Source organism: Castor canadensis, chromosome 13 (assembly GCF_047511655.1).
Source record: "Castor canadensis chromosome 13, mCasCan1.hap1v2, whole genome shotgun sequence".
Lineage (NCBI taxonomy): Eukaryota > Metazoa > Chordata > Mammalia > Rodentia > Castoridae > Castor > Castor canadensis.
In genome coordinates, this window is record NC_133398.1 from 20,354,404 (window position 1) to 20,378,025 (window position 23,622).

The 23,622-nt window shown below is 43.6% G+C and overlaps 1 long non-coding RNA gene across 1 annotated transcript in view; it reads right to left on the reverse strand.

Annotated features, from left to right (window-relative positions):
• Nucleotides 1-18,176, reverse strand: part of LOC141415622 (uncharacterized) — a 173,015-nt gene extending 154,839 nt beyond the window's left edge. The window contains exons 1-3 of the long non-coding RNA XR_012440617.1: nt 17,375-18,176; nt 11,821-11,915; nt 10,833-10,965 (exon numbers count right to left, since the gene is read on the reverse strand). This is a non-coding gene — a long non-coding RNA (uncharacterized lncRNA). The remainder of the gene's footprint in view (nt 1-10,832; nt 10,966-11,820; nt 11,916-17,374) is intronic.
• Nucleotides 18,177-23,622: the final 5,446 nt, after the last annotated feature.

The following is a 23,622-nucleotide window of genomic DNA, read 5'->3' on the forward strand; positions in this document are numbered from 1 at the left end:
AGCCCAAACCAGGAAAAGCCTGGGGGCTCTTCTTTGTGGACAAAGTAAGCAGCAAGGTAAGTTTCCTTGACAGAAGTTTCTAAGTTAACGCCGTACTTTTTTCCATCACGTCTACTTGCCTCAAGGTGACACTCCCTGAGGACAGAAAGGAGACCTTCAAGCTTCTGTATATAGAGAAGAGGAAGCTGATTTCTGACGCTTCAGAGCAAATGTGCAGCCCAGAAGGACAAAGTGACCAGGAATGAAGTCAAAGTCCCCAAACCTTGCAGCTTCCTTGCAGCTGGTAAGACACTGCTCCAGGTGCATGTGCCACTTTAGCTGCTTGCATCCAGTCAGCACAGAGGCTGGGGAGAGGGGACAATGGGAGAGGGATGCTGGGGAAATAACCACAGCATTTCACAAAGCACAGTGAGCAATCTTTTTCCCTGGGGTGGCAGTATCCAGAGCTGATTCCAAAAGAAAGCTCTGCTGCCAGGTGGTTATAGGGCTTTTTCCTAAAACAAATTTTTGAAATTGTCAAGGAATTGAGCACCCTGTGAGAGTGAGAGTGAAGGAATTGGTCCCAGAAACAGAGACAGTCTCCTGGGTAGAAGACACATGTCATGTCTTCATTCTGATATGCTATTAGGAGCTCAGCTCACATGCACATAGGGAGATGCTGGGCCAGATTAGGAGTCACTGCTGCACAGCTAAATTGATCTCCATTTCTGGGGGTAGAGGAGAGAAGAATGAGCAATTATCTTTGGGCATGGCTCACACTATAATAAGAAAACGTAGCTTCCCCCTAAAAAAGGCTAGAGAGAGTTGTCTTGTTTGGAGTGGTTTTACAATAATTTTTAAAGGTATTTTAACAGATCAAAATTTAAAAGACAAAGCGAGACCTTAGAATTTTACACAGAAGCCACAGAGACTCTAGTCTATTTCCTTAGAAGTTCTCCAAAGACCTCCTTCATGAGCAGGTGGGAAATCTGAGATCCAGAAAAAGGGAGCCATGGATCCAAGGTCAAAGCAAAATTATTAAAAGAAGTTGCACAGAACAAAAGGGCCACCTTGCAGTCCTAGGAGGCACGGGGTTCGAGCATGTATGAGATGGCCTGGGAACTGGCCAGCCATCATGACTGTTAAACTTCTGGGGAAAGTCTGCCCAGGCCACACAAGAGGTCACTAAGGGAACAAGCTCTAGGAAACTAGAGCCCACTGTCCAAACAGAGCTCACAGCCAGGACTGGCCCCCTGGTCTCTGGGAACTGAGCCTTCTTAGACCTGGGCCCAGCTTCCCCAGAAGCTGAGGCTGCAGACAAGTCAGCTTAAAAATTAAAAACAAGTGCCACTTGAAAGATAAGATGGCCTGGGCAGAATGAAAAGCAGCAGGCAGAGAGCTTAACACCTCAGACCCTGTGTGAGCACAGTCAAATGATCCTGGAAAAGTCACTGGGTTCCCAGGCCTCCATCTCCTCTGCTTTAAAATGAAGATAAATACACATTGTGAAGAGATTTCAAAGTGCAAATGCTTTTAACTCCTGTACCCATGCATGCATGCAAACATCCCCTGCCCACAGCGACCATCACAGCTGCTGTTTGTACACCATCCTTTCAACAGCCATAACACATACTAATTCCTGACAAAAGGAGTGCTAAGCACACCCCCATCTTGATCACCACACCTGCATGAAGTCCTCCACCGCCAGATCACTTCTTGGCTCTCCAATGGGTCAGATAAAATCCCAGTGGATTTTGGAATCGATCACAGTGCCTGATACCAGCCACCAAAACCTTCCCAGCTGTGCCAATGACAGCTTAGAAAGCAGAGTGAGTCCTGAGGTCAGGCAAAGCTGAGCTCAAAGACTGCTTCTGCTTATAACCAACCGACCAAGTGAACGTGGGCCAAGGGCCAGGCTCTCTAAGTCATGGTGTCCTCGTCTGTAAAACTGCAAGGATAAAAAAATACCTATTTTGCAGGGCTGTTGCAAAGTTTAAGAGGAGAAGTGACAGCCAGGCATGGTGGTACATGCCTGTAATCACAGCACTCATGAGGAAGCTGAGGTGGCAGGTCAGCCTGGACTACATAGTGAGACCCTGGAAAGAGAGATAGAGACATACAGAGAGAGAGAGATAGAAGTGATTTAAGAACAAAGTCAGCCAGTGGGTGTGGTGATCCCACTGGGAATTGGGGAACAGCTTTTTGGGGAAATGAGGGGAGCACCATATATGGTCTTAGCAATTCTGCCTCTACAGGGCAGTAGCCATGTGGTCCTACCTGAACTTCCATTGCCTCCTCTGGACAGTAAATACAGTACTGTCCATACCTCAGAAAGCTATAAAATTCAAGTAGAATAACAGAAATCAAAGTGGCTGTAAAACTCTCTACAGCTGGACAACTCTAATTCCAAAATGCTTTCCTTCCAGTTACCCAGCAGACAGGAAGACAGAGATGGAGTTGAGCTGTGGAAGGCCTAAGATAAAGCCAAAGGACCCTGAAAACCTGTAGCAGCACAAATACCACCCAAAGTGGAACTTTGAAATCCTGTCTTGAACTGTTTTGTCTTTCCTTTTGTTTAATTTGGGGCTTAGATTTGTTTGTTTGCTTGTTTGTTGTTTTTGTTTTTTGAGACAGGGTCTCACTATGCAGCCCAAGCTGGCCTAGAACTCATGACGACCCTTTCTCAGGCTCTCAAGTGCTGGCATTACAGGATTGGGCTTAGATTTTTTTTTTTTTTTTTGGTCTGTTTATTTCCCAAGAACATTTGTCTTTTTTTCTTGTCTCTGGTGTTGCTAAACAATATAAATACTCTGATTAAGAGGATCTAGTAGGAGCAATCCTCTGTGTAATTAGTTAGGAGCCAAGATAAAATTCTATGGCCCAACAAACCATGAGGTCACCCTTAACCAGAGCTGAGAATGAAGGAACCAGCTGCGAAAACTCAGAGCCACCTGAAAACACCAGTTCCAGAATCTTCCCAGGCCTTGAAAAGTGGTCAAGACTGCAGGGACATGGATGGAATTACTAGTCACCGTGATAAGCGAAATAAGCTCGACGAGGAAAGACAAGTATCACATGTTTGTTCTCACACATGGAAGCAGGAATAAATAATAATAATAACAAATAATAATAATGTAGAAGATAACCTGAAAGTAGGACTACTAAGGAAGGTCAGGGGATTGGGAGGGTGGGTAGGAAGGGTAAGAGAGGGTGGTTGGGAGGGTGGATATGACCAAGGTCTGATATGAGCATTATGGAACTGTCACCCTGAAACCCATCAATATGTACAATTGATACGCATTAATGATTATAATTTTTAAGAAGAAAGTAAAGTCTTGAGGAGCAAGAGCCTCTGCACTGTGCAGACATGGCTGGAGTCCCAGAGTCACCCCTCAAAGGCACCTGCCCTAGGTGGATGCCCTAAGTCTCCTCACCCATCAGCAGGGAGGAGATTGTGAGGAGTAAGTGAACAACTATGGCAAGAGCCTAGCCCAGGTGCCTAGCTCATAGTACGTGTTCAATAAATGGCAATTTTAAAAAATAGCTTGAAACATTGAGGCCTTCCAGTACTTTCCTCTCTGTAACTGATTTCCCATGATAAGGGATCAGCATTTCCAATCTCCCAATCCAAAAATTCAAAATACAAAATGCTCTGAAATCCAAAATTCTTTGAGTAACAGATAACCCTCAAGAAGTTTCAGATTTTAGAGTGCTTCAGATTTCAGATTTTCAGATTAGGGATGTTCAACTAGTAAATTCTGTGCAAATATTCCAAAATTCAAAAACTCCAAAATCTGTACCAATCCCAAGCATTTTGGAGAAGGGACTACCTTCTATGCCTTCCCCCACAACCCACAAAGGTCTATAGATTAGGACTCCTTATCACCATTTTGTTGCTAAGATAACTGAGTTTTAGAGAAGTGAAGTAACTCATCCAGGGTCACACCAGTGAAAACTCCAGGGTCTCCAAGCCCTGCCCTGAAGGGCCGGCTTCCCAGGTCAGAAACCACAATGACAGAGCAAAAGGCCAAGAGACAAGGCAGCATTCAAAACCTCAGTGCCCTTGTGAAGAGCAAATGTGACTCTGTTTCCCATCCCCACTCCCTTCCACCCCCCTGAGCCAAGACCTGGTGGCCATGCTGCCAGCTGAGCACAATCACATCTGCCCATACCTGCCCGCAGACAAGCTGCCAGCAGCCTCTGTGTTGCCCCCAAATTGTGTCTGTCGGCTCCAGATGGATGAGCCCAGCCTCAGCACAGCTGGAAAAGCCACAAGACTCTGACTCCCAGTTTCCAGGATCTGACATGGGTGTCCACTGCTCCCCTGCCGAGGGAAATCACTCTGCTTGCACGTCAGCAGATTTACAGTAAAGTCACCTTCTCAAAGCTTCCAGCACCAGCCCCTGACTAGTCATGCCTCTCCTGTGGCCCTTTAGAGGGAGGGATGGAAAGACCCCAGAAATAAGAACAGCTCTGTCATTATTGGAGCCTCCCAAGCTTGAATAGCATATCTGACTTATCCAGGTTAACAGGACCTAGACTTCAGGAGCCTGGGATTTGGAAAACCCCTCAGAGACTATCTAACCCACGGGCCAAATAATGAATGTTAGGTCACGTGGTCACGCCAAGTTTCTGTCAAATACTCCACTGTGTTCTGCTCTCATGGAGCCCTTCAAGAAATGAAGAAAACACTCTGAGCTCAGGGGTGATCTGGAGACTCCTGTTTCATCCAAGCTTCTCATTACACAGATGGCAAAACTGAGGTCCCAAGAAGCTAAGCAAACTTGCCCTAGTTCTGCTGCAGGTTAGGACTGTCACACGACTCCTGGCTTGCTCTGCCTCAAGAATTAGGAATGCCTTATTTATCCCATTTCTTTGAGAATCTGAAAACCCCTGGTTCTTAACCAAAATGCTTGATGAATTGTTTTTCAATGTTCAACTGTGCAAATGCTGTACGTGAACGCTACAAGAGAAAAAAATATATTTAAAATCAAACCTAGCTGTGGTTGTTTCTTCCTTCCAGTGACAATTGCTATCATTTTATCAGAAGAGACTATTCCTGTGCAGTGCCTTCTTATTTGACAGAGATGATGAGGGCTGGGTGCTGTGGCTCACATCTATAATCCCAACTATTTAGGATACTGAAATCAGGAGGATTGTAGTCCAGGTTGCCCTGGGCAAAAAGAGTGAACCCCTAAAAAAAAAAGTGCTGGAGGCATGGTTCAAGCATAAGGCTCCGAGTTCAAACACTAATACTGCAAAAAGGAAAAGAAAAAACCCATCTTCTGGGGAGAGAGAAATGAATAGACTGGCATTCCACAGCCTGTCCCAGGCTGTCCTGCACACAGGAGGGAGGGACCACCTATTGCTATCAGAATGTGGGGGCAAGCAACAGAGGCCCGATGCCACACGACATATAGTATCAGCCTAAATTACTTTACCTAGAGAGGATTGGGAGGCCTAATAATGAGTAAGTGGAGGGAGTGAGAGGAGAACCAGATGGCAGCTAAAGGTGCCAGGCAATGCCATATCCTGGCCAGGGTCCTTTCTGTGCCTCGCCAACCTTGGACAAATCGTTCTCTGACAGGCCCATGCCTCATGTGTGAGATGGAGGATAATGAAATGCTCCCACCTAGGTCAAGAAGTTACTTATTGTAGGGCTCAACTCAGAATGAAAAGAAATATGTTTTGTGAACAGTAAGGTGTGGGTGAAGAGATTCCCAGAGCCTCAGGAAGTCTCACCCCCAGCTCTGAGAAACAGAGACACCTGACATCCTGCTCTGATTGACTCTTCAGGCCTAGATTTCATCTGCAAGTAGTAGAAGGTTCCACTAGCCTTGCTAAGGGCCACATGAGGGGAGAAGCTGGGGACCCCAACTCTCATCGATGAACAGGGAGCAGGCACAAGACACCAGCCCTTTGAGTGACCCTCTCAGTTGGTCCCTGTCCCTACCCCTGCAGAATGCCCCTGGTCTCTGCTCCTACCCCCAGGTCCCAGGGCCACTCAGGAGGATGAAGGGTAGCAACAGTGGTATATATATATATATATATATATATATATATATATAAATCTCATCATGCAGAGCCAGTTAGATGTCCTAATTGCCCCAAAGGAGAATTCAAAGAACCACCTACACTATACACAAATAAGAAAGCAAGCTCAAGCTGCAGAATGTCTGCCTAGCAAGTATGAGGCCCTGAGTTCAAACTCCAGTACCGACAATAAGTAAATAAATAAGCAAGCCGAAATAGATTAACAAATAGACGTAAAGTGGGCTTGCTATGATGAAGGTGGGGTACACGGATTGTGTTTCCAACAGAAAACTTCATCTGCATACCTACCTATGGGCAAGAACTGGTCTCATGGCTCCCAGTTTTGGAAACTCAGAGACACTGAGAGACACTGAGAGACTTAGAAACAGTGTCAACCTAGTCATCTTTTGGATCCATTTCAGAGCAATCACCATTTTTCCTACACTAGCTAGTGTGTCACATGACCCACTCTTGCTACCCTTCATCCTCCTGAGTAGCCCTGGGACCTGGGGGTGGGGGTAGGGACAAGGGGTAGTCTGTCTCCCCCAGGTGTTTCAGACATACCCAAGAGTTGGTGGGGAGAAGCATCTTACCCACAATAAGTCACAGGCTCCTTTCTGGTTCAGAGTCAATTCATATGGACAGAATTCTGATTTTAGGCCCTGGGCTTTGGGGGCCCTAAGATCTTGGGCCACCAACACATTCCCCAAGTCAACATTACCCCATGAAATTTTGATGAAACACAGAACAAGAAAGGAGTGCAAGAAAGTGAAATCTAAAAGATAACCCCACTGGGGACTCTGGGGCAGGGGGCGGGCAGTGGGAAGAACCCCGGAGAATCATATCCCTACCCCTCACACTGGGAACTCACAAACAAAGACACCGAGCCTATTTCCCAGTACAGGAAATTGTTGTGACCTCAGGCAGGCATGGGCCAGGGCTCACGCTCTTCTGAGTCCTGATAAGACTGAGCCACCATCCCATAACCATATCCTCTGGGGAGCGATATGGGCTCAGTCCTTTCAATGCCACCTTCTCAATTTCAGGGCATCCCTAATGACTTTCTGCAGCATGGTTCACAGGGACCCCAGGGATAATAAAAGGAGGGGGCACTGTTTGGGCCAAACTATTTTAGGGTTTATGGGGGGTGTTCTCCAGTTCTCAGACTCACACACACCACCATAAGATGGTGAACCCTTTCCTTTTCTCTGAGAGAAATCTTTGTAAAACCACCCAAAGCCAGGCAGAAAGGGATCCTCAAAGCTGCTGGAATCCAGTCCCATACAATAACAGACGAATTAGCTGTTTTTTTTTAATTTCATAGATTATAAATTGACACCAACTTGCATATTTCATACATCAGTCTCTTATGAATCTGAACAAAATGAGTTTGCTGACAAGACTAATCACTACTCTGAGTGCTGGAAAACTCAGAATTTTTGGAATATGGGGATTCAAACCAGGATCAACGAGCAGAGATAAGAAAAATAGGATACACATATAAAAGGGTAAACAAAAACATTGCAAAAGTTCAGTTCAGCAGAACTGTTGCAGATAATACAGGGTTTGAGAACGGTGTTCTCTGGGAGTCTTTAAGAACTACAGTTTTAGTTGCCAAGCCTAAGCCACATTTGTCAAAGGGTAGAAAAGAGATCATGGTAGAAAGCTTCCTTCAAACACAATTTCACACATATTCTCGACTTGTGGAATTGATTGAGTTGCACCTCTAGCCTGTGCTAGGCCAGAGCCTTTCTCTTCAGCCTTTTCTGACCTCCTGAGTGAGGTCTGTGTAGACACAAGTCCCAGAAATGGCAAAACTGAGGTCAGAGAAGGTGAAATGATTCCAAGAACTCCAAAGAGAAATCTCTGAAGACTCTAAACCCAGCATCATGGAAGCCTTCAAAGCCAGTAAGTGGGACACAGTCACCTTCACTTTCTGTGAACAAACACAAGATAAAGAAGTGGCTGTGGCTCTTGACAGCAGGGGTGTCCCTGACACTGGCCACTGTCAGCAGGTGGGACAGAGACTGCAGCTTCTCTCTCAAAAAGTCAGGCTCTGTCACTGTGGGGCTCCAGGGAGGTCTCCAAAAGGGAGGAGGCCCCTACCTGGCCCTTGGGTATCAGGTTTGTGATTTTGTCACAAAAAAAGAATTTTAGGACACATCAGGGTATAAACCAAGAAAGTTTATTAGTAAAGCAAAGTGAAGGAAAGGGCAATACACAACCAACAAATAGGTGCGGGCACATCTAATTAAGTGACTCACGCTAAGTGCTCTAATGTCACAGGTATTTATGGTAAAAGATGGGTTGGGGTTGCTTTAAATTTGCCTTAGGATAAATTTTCTCCCTTGTTCTTGTGTCTGGATACCTGGTATGGAATCATTCTCACTGTTACACAGTTCTGACATTATCAATTATACTCAGAGATATCAGGTCTAGTTGGGTTACTAAATACAGGTCATTGTGACACAGATGTCTGTTATTCTTGAGCATCCCTTGAAACAAGGATGGGTTTCATCAGCTGCTCATTATAATCCAGTTTTCCTTCCTTAAAATAAATATTTTTCCTTTACAAACACTTTTGTGATACAAGGAATCATTTTAACAACTATTTTGTTCCAAGGATAAGTGTCTTTAAGATATTCTTGCTCAGTTTCTAGAATGTAGTTATCATTTAGGCAAAGTCAGAGGGAGAGAGCTGCTGTTCCTAGTATATTTTGTAGCTTAGTCAAAGAGTGTGAAGTTTAAAGAAAAGAAAGTCATGCCTGTGTGCTTTTAATCGAGGCATTCAGTAATACAATGCTGATCTCTGAATTCCTGGCTCCTGCTTCCTGTGCCTCATTTTCCCTTCCTCAACTCCAGCTGCCAAGTTTTGACCAAGGAGTCACGGAGAAATCTTTGTCTCATGACCCTCTTCCCTATTAGAAACCATCATTCTACCCACAAGCATCATTGTCCCACGTGATTCAAACAGACAAGACTGGAACTCCTGGACTGCTCCTTCTAAGATCCTGACCTCTGATGGAAGGGGATTCGACCTGCTTCCAGGGAGCCCTTCCATCTCACAGCTCCCCCATCCTGAATCCATATAAATTGTAGTCATAGACCATACACCAGGAAAACACGGCCAGCTCATTGATATATTTCAGCATAAGCCATGGAGAAAGGGGATAAAAGGATGGAGATAGATGAGATGGGTTCTGGATCCATTTAGCAAACTTATGGAGGTTAGTCTGGGTATACTTGAATGGTGAGAAAACGAAGCCACTATGGTCCCCTGGGGCAATGTGATGTAACATCTTTTTCTCTCTTCTGAAAGCAGTTTAAAATATATTTTAAACTAGTACATCCAGGAACTGGCAAGTCACTGTCTAAAGGGACAGCAGCTGTGTGGGATGAAAGGAGGTGATCCCATGCAATGTGCAGAGGTCAAGGATCCAGTGTTCCTAGTGGCCCCCAAGACTCCTGTAGGTAACTCTCTTTCTTCTTCCAGGGCTTCAGCATTCCCCAGAATTGCTTGGTGGGGTAAGAAGCTGGATAAATTTTTATCTTCAAATACCTGTGCTCTGACACACTGGGACTTGATGATGGTCACATTCGGCCCGTTCTAAAACAAGATCAGAAAAAGACACCCCCCCCCTCAAGCCTCCAGAGTTGAGCCCCTCAGAAATGGGCCCACTCAGTGCCCTTTACTGTGGCTTGGCAGGTGTCAAAGACCCTGATCTAACTTCTCTTGCATTTAAGCCAAGTAAGCAAACAAAGCATTTGCTTTGTGTTTAAGATTCTGGAAAATTGCCAAAATCACTTAGCTCTACTATAGAAAGAAAGTGACTGAGCAAATTAGTGAGTTGTGTGTCCTGACACCATCAAAACAAATAGAGGCTGTCTTCCCGTCTTTGTGAAAAACTTGGTTATCCTGACTGCTTGATCTCTGCATCAATTATTATGAATGTAAATCAGCATTAATTTTCACATTAGCAATGTTTAAGTTTCAAGCCAACATTTCATGACTTTGATTTATACAATATCCATTATTTTATGACTAACATAAATATTTAAGCATTATTTTGAAGGTATTTGAAACAACTAATGTTAAAGGATCTCCAATGTATATGGCAGTCATTATCACCAGAAAAATATTTATCTTCTTTAAAATATATATTATGAAGAACAGAAAGAACCATAAAGACTGGAAAGTGCCCTTTAAAATTTCTATTTTAGCTTTTTCCTTGCTGATATGTTCTAGAGTAATCAGAAATTGCTCAGGAGAAACCCACATCTCTAATATTTTAATATTTTTTATGACCTGGCAAAGGCAGGGCTGACACACAGATGCTGGTGTCCTGGTTCAGTTCTCAGGTCACAGTGTAACTGTTTTCATGTTATGAACATGGGGCCTCTGAAAAGATTTCTCATCTCCAAAACAGTCTTCCCAACCATGGGCCAAAGCTTAAAAAAACTTTCCTAATGACTCAGAAGGAGATTCCCCAGCAGAAGAGCAAGTTACACTCAAAATACTCCCACAGTGGGCTGCAGCAGTGTTCCAGGTCCTTCCTCATGTGCCACAGGCAGCCTCCAAGCCAAAATGGTCCTAGTGGTGGAGCTCCAGAGACCATTAGAGGTGGGACACCTTCCTTTGGTGTCTCTTTTCCCTTCCTATTGGGCACAGTGACTAGAACTCCCTCCCTGTATATTTTCTCTTTCTATCCACCCCTCCATTCATTCAGTCACCCATGTTAATAAATTGGATCATTAAGGCCCCAATTTTCTCCTTCCCTAGGCTCATGTCTTTTCCATGTAAGAGTGAAGTGTCCTCCTACCTTAGTCTGTCTCTGGACCCAGCCACATGACTTTGGCCAATGGAATATTAAACAACGGGACACAAGCAGAGACAAGAAAATCTTGGATGTTTCCATTCATTGCATGTGGCCTCTCCTGTTGGCATGGACTATGCTGAAGGGAAACAAGAGATAAGTGATCAGAGGTAAGCCATCCCAGTGTCCCAGCCATGACCATTGCAGATCACCCAGTTAACAGCCACCTCCCCACACATGTGACCAAGACCAGCTACCTCCCAGCAGAACAGATCAGCTGACAATCCCAAACACAGGTGCAGTAAACCAGCATTGTCATAAGCCACTGAGGGTTTGTGGTTATTTGTTACTCAGCTTTATTGTAGCAATAAATCGCCCAGCATGAAGGAGGAAGGATGGGATAGTGTTTCCAGAAGTGGCATTTATAAATGACACTGTCATTTATCTGTGATTGGCCAGGACTTAGTTGCATAACCACTTGTACTGCAAAGAAGGCTGAAAATTAATCCAGGCAGTGATCTGTCCAGCCACAAACTAGAGGTTCTTTTACTAAGGGAGAAATGGAGGATGGGAACTAGAAGCAACTAGAAGTTTCTGCTGCACTGGCAAACAGGTTTGGGAGCAAAAAAACCTAGGTCTATGTCATAGCCCAACCAGGAACTTGATGTGGGACCTCAGGCAAATTCTTTCCTCTTCAGGCCTCAGTGCTACACCCACACAATGAGGGCAAGGGACAAGGTTTATATAAGTCCCTTCTGGCTCTTTCCAGAACTCAAACAGTGAAGATTTTGTTTGAACTCAAACAGTGAAATCTTCACTGATGGGTGTTGGCCTTCCATCAGATGCCAGCAGAGATGTAGCTATTTACACATCCAAGTGACATGCCCCTTCTGCCTGAAAGCAGACATGTGGGGTTCTCAGGCCTCTAGTCATAGCCCTCAGCCCCCAAGTGGTGGTCAGAGAACAAAGATCCAAACCTGAGCTTGGCCCTTACCTCGTACTCAGCTGAAGGAAGCAATATGACCCCAAAAAATTGGGGGAAAGGAGTAGTCAGGTATTCAAAATCCAGTCAGGCAACATTTATATATCCTGTTTGGAGTGAGAACAGAGGAAAAAATACATTTTAATTTACCATTATCAATTATATAGCCCATATATGCACTTTATAATGAGGGAAGAAACCTTTGCTCAGAGTCTAATTACAGCCTTCAAAATGTCTTGTAAAGCCTTCAGCTCTGGAATGAAAGACTACTCACTCCCTTGTGGGCTGGGACAGTATTGTGAGGCTTTCAAATCTAATAGAGTGAAAGTCTCTTCCATCTCATGGACATAAAAACATAGCAACAGCTAAAGCAAACCTGTGTCTATGGCTTTGTCTTCATCTACTTTGAAATGGTACTTTTTCAATTTTACCTACTTTGTTGAATTTGTGATCAAAAAATACATTTTCATTTACTGCCATCAAATTATACAGCCCATAGGTAAGCTTTATAAGGCGGGAGAAATTTTGCTCAGAGTCTAACCAGGGCCTTCTAAAAGTCTTATAAAGCCTTACCATTCTATGATGAAGGAGACCACCCACTAACTAATCAGACTTATTTAGTTTATAATTCAGAAATCCTCTTTTAAAACTCAAATGTTTACCTCTCTCTTTAGGGGAAAAAGGAAATCAAAGGGGCACTGAATTCCAAGACCTGCAGGATGATACATCTGACACAGATCTGGTCACCCTAGATTTTACATGAAATATTACAACAAGATAGAAGCATTAGATATTGGGTTCAATGAGTCAATGGATCCCTATAAAAATCCTGTTAAGAATTATGACCCCATTTATAGGCAAAGACTGAAGCTCAGAGAAACTGCAAGACTTGTCCAAAGTCCCACAGCTAACACGTGGCTGAGCTGGGATGTCATTGCAGGCAGATGTTTCCAGAAAGCATTTAATATGGTCTCAGGCACAAAGGTAGCATGCGTAATTATTACTGTTATGCTGAACCCCTAAAAATGACTCTTGCATAGGCAAGACTGCTCTGAGAGACCCCAAACCCGCCATGTCTAATTGACTTACATTGGGGCAGTCCAAGAACTCTCTTGTGGGATTCCCACATCCCTACCAATCTTATTTGGTTGGTTTCTGAGAATGTTGATATCATTTTTCAGGGCTTCATCAAAACAGTCTTAATAAACAATGTTCTTGGGGATTTACATACTGTCTTGATATCGGTTATAAGGCCAAACAGAATCATCATGCAAAGGGTGGGGCCTCAGGCTTGACCCCATGGGGTCAGGTAAAATGGTGATGATCTGTGAGTACGAAAGCACCAGAGAGATGGGTCCCTAAATAAATCACAGCAAGACATCAGGGAAGGCACAGAATGCTTTCCAAGACACAGGATGCAGTTCAAAAGCAGCTTCATCCATGCAGGTTCTTCTTTCACTGGGCAAGGCAGGGCGTGCAGGGCCCGTTTCAGAGATGAGCAAATGAGCCTCAGGGAAGGAAATGATCTGCCTGAGTGACAAAGGCAGAAGTCTGAATCCAAACACTTGTGAATCACATCTTTGTTTGATCACAGATCTGCCAGGTGATGTGATTGAAGGGAAATGTCCTGGGGAGGAACAGGAGAAGCTATGCACTGACACTGGATCACATGCCACCCTACACTGCCACAACAGCTCCTCCAGAATGGAGGGAGGAAAAGGATAAAACCCAGGACCAACTGGCACTGTCCATCAGTGCTCCTCCAAAATGAACATCCATCATGACATTGCCCCGTGTGTCACCCAGGGAGCACAAGCTACTTAGAAAGGGACCTGCATCACCTCTTTGGAACCCAAGCCCTTTAGGAGCTGCCTGAGAGGCCAGAGTGATGCTCTCTAGCTCAGCTCCATAACAAACACTGTCACTGCAAGGCCCTGTAGTAAAGAGATGATTCAGTAATTACTCAGAAAAACCATAGAACTTCAGAGACATTCACCATGACCACGACGTGTATGAACTTCATCTTCCTGCTGCAGCCTTTGCATTCAGATCTGAGTAATGGGTGACATTAAATGACTAGTGACAGTATTCACCCTTTCTTCCTCCCTGGACCCACCACAACCGAAGTCAACCCATATGGCAAAATTTCAACAGCAAAACCTTCAACAAGAACAGTGAAACCTCTTCTCTCTGTTTTCCCATAAGTCTCAAATTGATACTAGAAATGTTCTTCTTCGTTGCCATGTCATCAGAAGATGTATTTTTATTAAGCAGAAATCCAAAAGTCAAGCGTATTTTTAGAATGTGAGATTGCAGAGGAGGATTTTTTTTTCCAAAAGGCTCTTAAGTATTGATAATGTAAGAGCCACAAAAGGGTTTTATTTGTGACAGTCACCTCGGGGCTTTGAAGGAATTTGGGGTTAGGATTCCTGGAAGCTGAAAGTCCCTATCCTTTGAAAGAATAAACCAAATTTCCACCTCCAAAAGCATCGATGAGAGATGAGTAGCTCATATCATAAGCCATAGCTTCTTAGAAGGAAAACAAGAAACATTCGTCCCCTAACATTTATTATCGAGGTCATAGCTATAATGGTGTGACAGATAATTGTCAACTTGACTGTGTCACAAGATAGCCAAATATCTGGTTAAGCATTGTTTTTTGGTGTGACTAGAGGAGGTAAGCACTGCAATCCATAGACTGAGGAAATCGAATTGCCCCCCATTGGGGGTGGGCATCAACCAACCTAGTAGCGGCCTGAAAAGAGCAAAAAGGTAGTCTCCATGCCTGATTGCTCCAGCTGGGACATCTTTGTCCCTGCCCTTGGCATGCCTGGTTCTCAGGCCTTCAGACTCGCCCTGGAAATAGACCATCTCCCCATTCTCATGGCTTTGAACTACATCACCAGCTTTCTTAGGTCCCCGGCTTACAGGTGATAGGACATAGACAATAGATAGATAGATAGATGATAGATCCCCAATGGCCATTGGTTCTGGTTTTGGAGAACCCTTATTAATACAAGGATGTGCATTAAGTCTGTGCTCCCTGAACTCCACTTACTCACACATCACAGTGACTCTGCCTATACCTCTATTATTTCCTTAACATTTTCTTTAAACCCTCTCATTCTTTTACAGCAAAACTAATGTACATATCATTACCATAATGGAAAATGTCAACACAAAAAATGAGTATAATAAAAACAAAATAATGTCCTTAAATTCTGGCTTGATGCAGTCACCTGTCAAAGACTCTGTGCCCACAGACCATTCTCACTTTGTGTGAAGGGAGGTTGGCAACTGTCTGTGGCTGAGCAGCGCCTCCAGGAGCCCTCTCCCTTTATGGGACCAGAAGGAGTAAACAGGAGTCACTCTTCCGCGGTGTGATTCAATGCTATGAAATGGCATGTCCGTGTTATGTCCACCCTCTTCACACCAGGGGACAGGCCCTACAGCATGGGAAACTTTCATTACTGCCCTCGCCTGGCAAATGTTCCATGGTCTCTAATGGATCAGAGCTCGTGTTCAACAGAAGGGGATCCATAGAAAGTTCAGTGAGTGATCTCAATCTTTCCTGTCATTTGGGTGGTACAGTTGTCCCTTTGTATCCATGGGAATTGATTACATGACTCCTCTCTTGGATACCAAAATCATGGATGCTTAAGTCCCTCCTATAAAATGATGCAACATTGGCATGGAACCTACCCACATCCTCCCTGTATATTTCAAATCTTCTCTAGATTATTTATAATGCCTAATGCAAATGTCATAAAAATAGTTTTCATATTGTATTATTTAGGGAATAATGACAAGAAAAAAGTTTGTGCATGTTCAGTGCAGGCACAAGTTTTTTTGTTCAAATATATTCAGTTCAGTTTGCTGAATCCACAAAGGTGAAACCTGCATCTATAAAGGGCCACTGTACTTTGTAATACATAAAGAGATCTCATGACTTGCGTCCCACTTATCCACTATGTGCAACAAACCATGCCAAAACTAGGTCATTTACTATCTCTCTCTTATCTGTGAGTTGGCTCACAGTAGGCTAATCTAAGCTGGGCTGAGCTGAGGGACGTATGTGAGGTGGTTCTGATCTGTGTCTCTCATCCTCCTGGGACGAAGAGGCTAGCGGGAAAGTGTTTTTTCCTGGCAATGGTGGAAGAGCAAGAGCACACGTGGAGACATGGAACCCTGATGCTGTCCTTTCTATCCACAAAGCACTGATCAGAGAAAGTCACTTAGTCAAATCCAAAATCAAACACAAGAAAATGCTTTCTGTGCAGATAGTATTTGCTCCCATTGAACAGGGAGCAACGAGGACCAACATTGCACTCTATCACACACTATTGTCTTATTTGATCTTTCTGGAAACCTCCACTGACTATCCCTTACAATCAAGTGCAACATGCTCAGAACTAACAATTAATTCTCATTAAGAGTGCAAAGACCATTTAATGGAGAAAGAATAGTCTTTTCAACAAATGATTCTGACCTCTTTACATCCATGCAAAACAAAGAAGTTGAACCCAACCTCACGCTGTATAAAAAATTCAAAATGACCCATATGCCTCCATGGAAGAGTTAAAACTATAGAACTCTGGGCTGGCAGAGAGGATCAAGCAGTAAGAGGGCCTCCCTAGCAAGCACAAGACCCTGAGTTCAAACCCCAGTGCTGGCAAAACAAAAGTTCTTGATCAACTAACAGAGTAGGATATAAATCAGATATATGTCTCAGCTTCATTACATTTTAAAAGCCAAGCACCGATGGCTTTTAAAATCCTAGCTACTCAGGAGGCAAGGGATCAGGAGGATTGTGGTTTGGAACCAATCCCAGGCAAGTAGTTCATAAGACCCTATCTCAAAAAAAAAAAAAATCCATCACAATAACGGCTCAAGAGATAAAAGCACCTGCTTAGCAAATGTGAGGCTCTGAGTTCAAACCCCAGTGCCACCAAAAAACAAAAAAACAACTACATAACTTTTAGAAGAAAAGAAAGGAGTAAATTTCATGACCTCTGTCAGACAACTGGTTTATTACACATGACACCAGCAGCACAAGCAACCAAAAATAATTAAACTGAAATGAAAAATCAAAGGTCTTCAAAGGACAGTGTCAAGAAAAACAGAGATCTAGTATTTAGAACATATAAAAACAACAATAGAAATACAAATACCCTAACTTTTAAGTAGGCAAAGAATTTTAATAAACATTTCTCTAAACAACATATGCCAGTGGATGGCTAAAATAGAAACGACAGTAACAAGTGCTGTCAAGGACTTGGGGAGACCAGAGCCCTCAAAGTTACCAGCAGTATCATAAAGTGATTCAGCTACTTTGGAAACAAATTGGCAATTTCTCAAAATGTTAAACAGAATTACCATATGACTGGGCAATTTCACTTCCAGGTATATACCCAAGAGAAACGAAAACATGATGTCCATGCAAAAACCTGCACACAGATATTTATAGCAGCATTATTCATAGAGCCAAAAAGCAGAAACAACCTAAATGTCCTCAACAGATGAGTGGATAAATAAAATGTGACACATCCATACAGTGTAAAATTACCTGGCAATACAGGCGTGTGCCACCCACGCAGCTTTTTATTGATTGAGATGGAGTCTCGATGAATGAATGAATGAAGAGCTGATACATGATACGTGAGCCTTGAACACGCCATCCTAAGTAAAAGCCACATATTGCATGATTAATGTATTGGGAATGTCCAGATTTAGTGTGTAATGACAGAAAGTAGATTGCTGGTCACCAGGGGCTGGAAGGAATGACGAATAGAGAATGACTGCTTGATAAGAACGGACTTTCTTTGAGAGACAAAAATATTTAGGAATTAGGTGTGAGTTTTATGGCATATGAATTAGATCTCAATAAAACTGTCATTTAAAGTTCAATTAGAAAATGGACAAGAGACAGGGAGAGACATTTCACCAAAGAAGATGTGTGGATGGCTAGTCAGCAGATATAAAGAGGGTCCAATATCCATTAGAGAAACACACAGTAAAATCACAGTAGACTGCAGAACACATCTAAGAGAAAGGCTGAAATAAGTAGTGAAGAAAAGCCAGGCACAGTGGCTCATGCCTATAATCTGCCTCCTGATCTCTGGAAGCAGGAAGGTGATGGTTCAAGGCCAGCCCAGGCAAAAAGTTCACAAGACCCCATCTCAACCAATAAAAAGCTGGGTGGGTTGATGTGCACCTGTAGGTGGGAAGCATAAATAGGAGGATCACGGTCCAGCTAGACTGGACATAAATGTGAGATCCTATTCAAAAAATTTCTAAATTGGGGTGTCTGGGAGTGTTGGCTCAAGTAGTAGAGCACCTACCTGCCTAGCAAGTGTGAGGCACTGAGTTCAAATTCCATACTGCTAAAAAAATAGTGAGGAAAATGCTGGAGAGGACGCAGAGAAGCAAATCACACAAACAATGCTGGTGGGAATGTAGCATGGCAAGGTCCCTCTGGAAAATAATTTCTCAATTCCTTTCAAACTAAAGATGGATTCAGCATACAATCCAGTAATTACAGAGTAAACTGAGCATTTATCTCTCAGAAATAAGTATAATAATAGCTTTCTTTGTGATAGCCAAAAACTGGAGACAATCCAAATGTCTCTCAATTAACAAATGGTCAAAAAATCCATGGGACATTCACAACTGTGGATGACTAGTTAGAAAGAAAAAGGGCTAACCAGTATTAATACACACTCTAACTGGATGAGCCTCAACCAAATAATACTTAGTGAGGGCTGGGGCGCAGCTCAAGTGACAGAGTGCTTGCCTAGAATGCAAGGAGGCCCTGGGTTTAATCCCCAGTACCACAAAAAAAAGTAAGAAGAAAGAAATTATGCTCTGTGAGAAAAGCCAGTCTTAAAGAGATACCTATACACTGTGCACTTCCACTTAGGTAACAATCATGAAGTGACAATTTGGAGCATGGAGAACAGGTAAGTGGTTTCCAGAGGTTAAAGAGGGTGGTGGATGGTAGGTGTGACCCTGAGGGGGAGACACCTTGTTTTCTTGGAACTGTTCAGTGTCTGGGTTGTGGAGGTAAATAACCAAGCCACACACAGCCACGCACACAAATGAGGATGTGGATGACTGGTGAGCTTTGAGTGAGCCCAGAGGATTGATCCAATGTTCTCTTCCTGGTTTCCTTCTTGTAGTGAAATAAGATGTAACACTGAGGGAGGCTAGGTGAAGGTTCCACGGACCTCTCTGTCCATTTCTTTGCAACTTCCTGTGAATTTGTAGTTATTTCAAATTAAAGTGTTCAAAAAACCTAAATCTATCCTCATCCAAAATTTGTTCCTCTTTCCAATTCCATAATTTCACATCCACCAGTGTGAAAGCTAGACACACTGACTTCATCTCAGACCCTCCCTTGCCCTTCATTCTCGACATCAAATGACAACAATACAGCAATGGTAAAATAATAATATGATAATAACAGCATTTATTGAGCGCTTTCTCTCTATCAGGACTATATTTCCAGCTCTTCATGGCTGGTCTAATTTGTTCTCTATATCAACCCTATTATTATTCCCATTCTAGGACTGGTGATATGGCTCAAGCAGTAGAGCACAGGCTTTGCAAACGTAAAGGCCTGAGTTCAAACCCCAATCCCACACACACAAAAAATCTCAGCAAAACATTCTTCCCATGCTAAAGATAGGGAAACTGAGGTTTCGAGGGGTCAGTGGTTATGGCCAAGGTCATACAGTAAGTTAAGACAGCAGGCTTCCCACCTAGGCATCCTGAGCCCAGAGCCCACGCACTCTGAAATCACCAGACTCAAGACCACCCACTCATCTCAGCCCTGTGCCTTAGTTCAAGATTTCATTATCCTCTGCCTGAACCGGAAGTCAATACAGGAGCTTGCTCACCAGTCTCCTCTCCTGGATCCAAGGGGAAGGAAGCAGTTATTCCATACATCCTTGAATGGTAAACGACCCCAAACAGGAGGCAATCCCCATGTTTCCTCACATAATCATTGCTTCTCTAAGTATTTTTACCAACTCAAATATATGAACATTTAGCACTATGGGTGAAATAACCAAGTATTGACTTACAAGGATTCATATGTGATATATATTTACAATGACACATTATATTTAAAAATCTGTTCATTTGGAAATGTTGCTATCCTCACTTTCCCACGTTCTAAAACAATTTCATTCAAATGCTTCACATGCATTTTTAACATCACGGTGTTCACAGCTTTCATTGAACACATTTTTATAATCTTCTTTTCCAAATTATTTGAAAAATGGTGCTGTTGAGTTCATGTGTAATCTTGTCCATGAAAAACTCATCCCAAGCTAAAGGGGTCCATTCAGATGACATCAGGAACTTTTAGGGTTGTTGTTTTTTGTTTGTTTGTTTGTTTAATTTGTTCTGGAAGCCAATGGCTTTCAATACTGCCTGGGGAGTTTTAAAATCTAACAAGGCTTGAGTCCCACCCCACCCCCTGCACAAGAGCGATTTCACTGGCCTGGGTACAGGAACTAATGTTTTCTAAAACTCTTGTGAATTAACATGTGGCCTGGTACTGGAGTGTGTGACAGCCAGCCCCACAGTGCAATTCAGCACTTGGTTACACACAAGAATCACCTGGAAGACTTTGTCAATCACTGCTGCGCAGGTTCCAGCCTTGCCCTAGGATTCTAATTTGTCTGGAGTTAGGCTGCAGGTCGTCTGAGTTTTAATAACACCTCGTGAGTCACATTTGCAGCCAGAATTGAGAATCCCAAACAAAACAGCGCCCCTTCAGAGTGTTGCTTTCCAAGCTAGCTGTTAAAAGCCATTTTACCCTCCAGCAAATATTTCAGGTTGGTACCGTTGTCATCAATGACTGGTGTGGAGTTTCCCTTTAAGTTGGGGACCTGCCACTCAGAGTTCTGTCCTGGGTCCCTGACTTTGATTGCAGAATAAGAATTTCTGGATAAGTCACAATGGTAAGAAAATTTAGCAATACTTTTGTGAGTGAGTGAGCAGAACACAAAGGCTTGCTCTAATAGTTAGAGCATCGGTGTTCCCAGGGAGACACACAAACTGTATAGAAACCAGTGGTATTTATGGTAAAATGTAGAATGGGGGCTTGACCCTAATTCACCCTGGCATGAGTGCTCCCCTTTGTTCTGGAATATTCCTGATATATTCTGTCATTCTTACAGTCAGACTACCTTAACTGGATCCAGAGATTTCAAGGTTGGCCCACTGATTAAATTTGGATCTTTATGACATAGATGTTTGATCACTCCTTGAAACAAAGGATGGGTCCTGCCAGGTGCTCCCTTCAAGCAGGTATCCTGCTGGGCGCTGGTGGCTCACGCCTGTAATCCTAGCTACTCAGGAGGCAGAGATCAGGAGAATAGCAATTTGAAGCCAGCCCAGGCAAATAGTTCGTGAGACCCTATCCCAAAAAATCCATCACAAAAAAAAGGGCTGGTGGAGTGGCTCAAGTAGTAGAGCACCTGCTTAGTAAGTGTGAGGCCCTGAGTTCAAACCCCAGTACTGCCAAAAAAAAAAAAAAAAGACCGTGTCCACCTTTGTGATAAGTATTTGCCTTTGTAAATACTTTCTGTGCTCAGAGGTGTCTTTTCCCAGTGTTTTCCCAAGGTGTGTCTTTCTCTGAGACTCCTTGAGAGCCCACTAATCATTTGGACAAGCAAGCAAGGTCAGAGGGAGAGAACAGTTTTTTCCTCTTTTTTTTTCATACTAGGTATTGCAACTTGTGATGTTTAAAGCAAAGAAAGCAGTATCTGGACTGGTGGAGTGGCCCTGAGTTCAAAACCCAGTATGAAAAGAAAAAAAAAAAAAAGCAGTATCTGCATGGTTTTAAGCTATTCATTAATACAGTGTTCATCTCTGAATTTCTGGCTGCTGTTTTCCATGCCACATTTTCCCTAATCCATTCTGCTTCACAGTCACATCACCCTCCTGCTACCACCCCTACCCCACAGATAACTCCAAAACTGTGCCCAACTGGCTTTCATTTGTTGTATCCAGTGACCTCTACACACATCCAAAGACAGCACCAACAGTCTAACCGAATTTGATTTCCCTAAGTAGCATGAGTTTGTCCCAAAAAAAGGAACTGAAAGAGCACCCCTTGGGGCAGAGATTTCTGTCAGGACTCCACTGGGAAGCAATTCCTTCTTCTGGAAGATAGATTGGGAAGAAATGTCACTTACTCTTGCACATTTTAACACTTCCCTTTCTTGGATTATTTACTACATCTATGTGACAATGTTCAATATTTATTACCCTGAACTCATTTAATCCTAAAAATATATTATTCCCATTTTGCAGAGGAAGAAACCAAGGTGTGAAGTAATCTGCCTAAGGTTAGCAGCCAGAGGTGGAGGGACACAGTGCTGTAGTGTCCTCAAAGAGCTGCCACAAGAGATACCAGGACTTGCATTCAGTGCCCCATTGAACAGCATGGTGGATTGCCATGGGTCACTGTAGAAAGGGCCTGGGGACAGCTTCCCTCCTCTCTGTCTTTGTGGTCCAGCCCAGGCCCCCTGCCCCCACATTCCCTGATTCCCAGCTCTGTGACATCACAGATAGCCTCCTGTCCACTCTGCCAGCTGCAGGTGAGTGAGGTTCAAAGGTGACATCAAAGAGGGAACATATTTCTCACAAAAGGGACAAGGTCCCCACACTCCGAGATGCCTGTTCACTTCCCTCCTTGGCTTTAACTCCAGTTTCTCTCTCTCTGGGTCCTCCTCTCCCCACCCGTGCTGAATGACCCCAAAGGGCTTCCTGAACTCCAGAAGCTTATCTGCTTGATATCATTGACCTGGCTTGCTCTGGTCAGTGTGCTGTGGGGTCACTAGAGACCCACTGTGGACAACCAAAGGGCCTTTTCTTTGGCTCCTGACTCCATCTAGAGGAGGGCACTGGTGGTGCAAGAAACTCCCCACTGATCTCAGCACAGACCCCCCTCTTCAGCAACAGCATCATCATTACATTCATGAAGCCTTTGCAACATGTCAGAAAGCTGTGCTGAGCACTTTCCTTCACTAATTAATTCTACCATAAATGCTACTTTTCTTCCATTTCACAGATCAGAAAGCCAAGTTTCAAAGAGCCTATACATTCTCCTAAATTAGTCTTTTAATAAGTAGACCTTCAAGAATCATAACCCAAATTTCCATGCTGCTTCCATACTTGTAACTTCCAAGATGCTCTGAGAGTTTTCATTTCTGAAGAGAGCTCAGAGACTGAAAACTCTTCACTGTCAACACTCAAAAGAGAAAGTGGTTCTGCTCCCCCTTTCCGCCTGCTGAAGATGTGGGGGGAGGGAGAGCATCAGCCCTGGATTCAGACAAACCTCTGGTTTTGGTTACCTTCTGCACTGCTAATGTGGAATGACCTCCCAGGTCTATTTTTAACTAAAAAAGGCATGGTGCAAATAGTGTGTAGTAAATATTAGCTACTAATAGTGTGTGCCACCATTCGTGTTTTAAAAAGAAGGGGGATTTTAATACCTGTATGTGCATAACTGCTTTGGGGAAGAAACTTCCATTCAACATTTCCATTCTACGTATTGAATGGAAGTAGTTGATCTCTGGCTAGACAACAGAGAGCTGTGTTGTCATGGCAGTCAGAAGCTAACGCAGATGCGTAAGGGGCTTGGGCTTGCTGAGTTCATGGACTGGAGGTGTACCAGAGGCAGGAGCACTCCCGCACAGGGGCCCATCTGCTGGGAAGTGTAACCACGGGCATGCCCCCCTCTTTCAGAAGACTGGGCATTAATGAATTGCATAGGTTTAAGGCAGCTTCTGGGATGCT